This window comes from Sinocyclocheilus anshuiensis, unplaced genomic scaffold (genome assembly GCF_001515605.1).
Source record: "Sinocyclocheilus anshuiensis isolate Anshui unplaced genomic scaffold, SAMN03320099.WGS_v1.1 scaffold1833, whole genome shotgun sequence".
NCBI lineage: Eukaryota > Metazoa > Chordata > Actinopteri > Cypriniformes > Cyprinidae > Sinocyclocheilus > Sinocyclocheilus anshuiensis.
This window is the reverse complement of record NW_015539842.1, coordinates 503,565-508,589: the sequence shown is the minus strand read 5'-3', so window position 1 is coordinate 508,589 and position 5,025 is coordinate 503,565. Positions and strand designations below refer to the sequence as shown.

Here is a 5,025-nt window from a genome sequence, read left to right as displayed (position 1 = left end):
GTAATTGGCCAGTCAAACTGCAATTTTAAGACCAAGCTGAAGATCAGCTGGTAACATCAGCAGTGGACTGAACATGCAAGAGTTAATCCTACTAATGCGAGCACCTTGCCTTCCAGCAAATCAGCTAGGACTAACGGTCGAACAATAGCACGTCTAATTAATGTTCATGAGCCAGGCTGATAAAGGAGGTCTATAAAACCTGGAGAAAGCTTTCTGTCTGCATTTCCATTCATCTTTATAAACCTGCATGTACCCCCTGAAAGTATGCAGATTTCATGTCACTCACTAAGGTAATTAAAGTTTTGAATTCAGAATTTGGGTTTTTCTTGTATTTCAGTTTCCGACTAAAGACCCGCGCAGTAGCATTAGTAGTGGACTGAAGGTGTGAGCGTTAATTCTACTAATGGTGAGCACCTTGCCTTTCAGCAAATCAGCTAGGACAAATGGCCGAACAATAGCACATCTAATTAATATTCAAGAGCCAGGCTGATAAGGTTAATAAAGGAGGTCTATACAACCAGGAGAAAGCCATGAGTTCGCTTTCCCATTCATCTCTATAAACCTGCATGTACCCATAAGTATGCATTCTGCATTATTAAAGTTTTTAGTTTGAGTTATATAGTATTAGTTTTTTTTCCCCCATTGTTTCAGTTCATTTAGTTTTTAGTTTAGTTCCAATTTAAGTATTTTGTGCTGCCAAAGCTAGTTAACTGATATCTTTTAAACAGCATTGTTAAATTTCTTAGCACAACCTAGTCTGCAAGTGTCATCTAGTTGAACTTAAAAAACAATAAATAAATAAAATAAAATAAAAACAATTTTAGAATTTTTATTGTATTTCTGATCAAATAAATGAAGTCTTAGTGATCATAAGAGATTTCTTGCAAAAACATACAAAAAATCATAGGAAGAATATTTGTTTGTGTATATGTAATGACTATAAATGAGCATAAGAATCTGCAAATTACACAAGTGTTCAATCATAAAAATGTAGGTTCCAATGACAATTACACGCAAATGAAACCAAAAGGGCCTTGTTTTTAATGTGGGGATTGGCTGTGGCATTTACAGCAGTACCTTGTGTTGTGACAGACAATTTGTGTCAACACTGTTCACTGTGATTTTCAGTCTGGCACATCAGTCGCATTGACACTTGGGAGAGATTAGAGGGTGTTCACACAGGACGTGTTCTCCCTTTCAAACAGCTAGACAGAGCGCAACTGAACGGAATGGAGCTCTTGAGATGCATTTTTAAAAGTGTAGCTATTTTTAACTTGACATTTGCCAAATCATGGGCCTCGGGCCAAACATCTCCGTCTGACAAAAAATATATATAAAATATTAATCTGAATGTAAACTTCTGGTGTTTAATAAAATGTTCACGTGCATTTCATTTGTCAATTCAGTGAGTCAATTTAGTGCCTCTGCTATGAATTGAATGAAGTGGCTTCTCATCTAAAACAAGCTCATCGTAATGTGTTTATATAAGCTTACGGAATTCTTCAACTATAACCAGCTGTGTCATTTCTTGCTCTTCGAAACAAACCTCTTTTCCTCAGCATGAGAAGACCCTGCTAGATGAAACCATTCTCTTCTTTCTCACTCTCCGCGACACAAGATGGATGTACCAGCAGATAAAACGGCTCACATGTCAACTTATGGACTCCAGGTATACTTCAAGATCCAGTTCCCTGTTTCTGTCATTAAATCTGTCCTGTTCTACACTCCATCCCTGCAACTTCCTCCCACAACCCTACAATAATTGGCACAGCCAGATCTCTGGTCTTCCACTTCCCTATTTTCCCATTTCTTCCCTCCATTCTGTAGTAGCCATTGATGTTTCCCTCAGTGTGACAAGTGGGGTTATTTTAAAATTCAAACTGGATTCGTCGGTGAGTCGGGCGATGACACTTTTTAATATCTAAGTGGAGGTTGTGCGGGAAATGTGAAGCAGACGGCCGGGGTGAGAATTCATTACCCGGCCCCTTCGCTCACCAGCGCCAGCTGCTGCCTCGCACATCCCATCTCAAACCCCAAATTGAGTCCCATCCTCTGCATATATTCCAGCCCCATTACAATGTCAGATATCCAGTCCTGAGATGGCGCCCGCTGCTTATGCGATCTCAGTCACTAGACAACTTGCTTCCACAACTTGACCCCCATCTGCTCTTACCTTTTTATTTTTATGTTGGGAGGCCTGAGGAGATGTTGATACTGTGATTGTCTGGTGGCTTACGGAGTGATCAGCACCATGGGCTAGATGTTTGACACACTGTCATTCATATATTATCCCAGTATCACTCTCTTATCATCGTTCTTCCCTTTCCAATTGTCATCTGGTGTTCTACTAAAAATGATGGCAGAACACAGAGATTGAAGCATGTTTCACAAGTGATATGACAACTTAGTGGCACATATATGAATGAGCCATAAATAGCCAGACAGTACGGACAGTTAATTAATACGAAGAATTGTCCATTCAGATTATTAATGTTAATAAATGTAACCCTAGAATGCATAAATGTGGCCAAATTGACCAGACAGAGTATGAATTTTGGGCTATTGTTCAGTTATTTGATTCTGTAATTTTCCCTTAATTATACTTGTTATTTTTAATATTATATTTCTTGCTGCATTTATTTGATCAAGAATACAGTTAATAAATAGTAAAATATTATAATTTAAAACAACTGTTTTATATCTTAATATAATAATAATAATAATAATAATAATAATAATAGTAATAGTTTCTTCCTCAGGTAGCAAAGCTGCATTTTCAGCAGCCATTAGTTTCCAGTGTCACATAATCATTCAGAAATCAGTCTAATATGCTGATTTGGTGCTCAGGAAACTGTTTGTTTGTTTATTTATTTTTTAGGATTCTTTAATAGGATTCTTTCAAGAAGTATTTATTTGAAGTAGAAATCTTTTGTAGCATTATGAAATCATTTACTGTCACTTTTGATCAATTTAATACTTCTTTGCTGAATAAAAATAATTTATTTAAGAAAGAAAATCTTCCTTCTACTGTAAACTATATATTATATAAAGATAAAAACATGATACCTCTTTGATGAAAATCATTAACTCATGTTGACCCCCTTTTTTAATCAAGGTTGTGTTAATTTCTTCTTTCTTTTATCCTATTGCTATTACCACCAGTTTCTTAATAAAAGCAATAAACCACTTGAGGCAATGTGTTTCGGTGATATTCCCACAGTTAAGAAGGTTTGTAATGCAAAGCCTATTGAGTCTGATTGCTTTAATATACATAGAACAAACACAACATTCTTTGCTGTGATGCCAGGACAAAAGAGCAGCATATGACCTTTGATAATGAGCAGCAATATAGAAACCAAGGTGATTAAAGCAATGTGATTTTAAGTTGAAACAAAACAAAAAAAAAAAGTTGAGTCTTTTTAGTTTCACAGAGTCCAGTGCATACATGGTCTTGGATTTTTTTCTAATCTAAAAGGCCCTTTTTGTCTAAACCATGGTGATACAGTACATTCAGGGGCAAGACCTCTTTTGGCCACTTATTCAGGGCTTAGACAAAAAATTGAATGAGTTTCCATAGTTGTGTTGATAGGTAATCTTAGTGTAATTACGAAAAAATAATGGCTCAGAACTTGCTGTTCCTTGTATGTATAAGCTCTAGCAAATGGCTTTAGCTGTTTTTGTAAAGCATGTAACTAGCAGACTGTGCACAGCTCAAACTTGGACTGCAAAGATATAATGTTCTGAGAAAAGACCTTGTTCTGAAAAAAGTACTCGCGGATGAAAAGTTTCAAAGTTTTGAAAAGGCTTGAAAATAGAAGGTCAATTCCTTAGAAAAATACGTATGACTACATAATAGGTTACGAAAAGAAACTTTATAATAGTTGAGCATATAACATGAGCAAGAGTCAAAGCAGAATCAATGTGGCTGCTCGTCTTCAAGCAATGTGTAGTATTGTTTTATTTCTAAATGATTCGATTGAGTGAATGATTGACATTCTGTAATTGACTCACTCATAAAGACAGTCACCTACAGGCATAACCTTGTAACATGCAGGGAAAAAAAATCCCCATACTAATGCACCGAATGACAATCTGTATGCAACAAATATAGTAGGCAGACCTACCATGAGCTTCAAAGTTGGTAATAGATGATGTATGTTAGCCTACCTGATGTATGGAAGCTTCTCTGATTTTCATAAACCTTTTTGCTTCAGATCAAAGTCTTTGTTATGATCTCAAAGCTGGTTGATTGTCTCCTGTGGAGAACAGCAAGTATTAAATGGTCTACAAAAAAGGTTAGAGTTAAGAATAAAGGTGAGATAATGCATTTGAAGCTACTTTACATCCCTCAAATGTGTAATATCCCAGGGCTCACAAAATCGCAAGCCCGACGTCCCGGGGATATTGTGTTTTCCAGTCGGGCTACCAAAATGTTTCACCACCCTGCCCGACGGGCTATCTTGAACAGTGATATCAAATTCCTGTCTTGATTTGCGTTGTTCACTAGCTTGTAGGGGTAAAACGGATCATAGGTGATCGTTTCCACGTGTTTCTAAGTCTTGCCGATTGAAACATTCAAGTGTTTTAAACCATTCACGCGCATTCGGAGCTGAGTGCACTCATTCAAAGCGCGCACAGAGAGCCACGTTTCAGACAATGTTGCTAGGGTAGTCTGAAAAGTTGTTAAATTTAGCAACAAAATTGCTAAGTTGGCAACACTGAATGCGCGTACACAGAATTGATTTCTCTTTCGCATATCCTTGCATCTGAATGAACACACACACAAAATTATTGGATCATGATTAAAATGCAGTGGTTGCCTCTGATTTTAAATGGAAAAAACACAACCAAATCATTAGTTTGTTTATATGAAGAGATTTATTTTATTTGTATTATTTCATTGTTTGATTTGGGATTTGTTTTAAAATTTCAAGTTAGTTTTATTATTTAACATTTCAATTTCACAAAGAAATATGCAGCATTTTGTCTGAGAAATAATAAAAGGACACCTTTTCATTTATAATT

At 36.3% G+C, this 5,025-nt stretch overlaps 1 long non-coding RNA gene across 1 annotated transcript in view; it reads left to right on the top strand.

The window, feature by feature from the left end:
* Window positions 1-202: 202 nt before the first annotated feature.
* Window positions 203-5,025, top strand: part of LOC107684488 (uncharacterized) — a 10,081-nt gene continuing 5,258 nt past the window's right edge. Inside the window, exons 1-2 of the long non-coding RNA XR_001633861.1 lie at window positions 203-290; window positions 1,560-1,669. This is a non-coding gene — a long non-coding RNA (uncharacterized LOC107684488). The remainder of the gene's footprint in view (window positions 291-1,559; window positions 1,670-5,025) is intronic.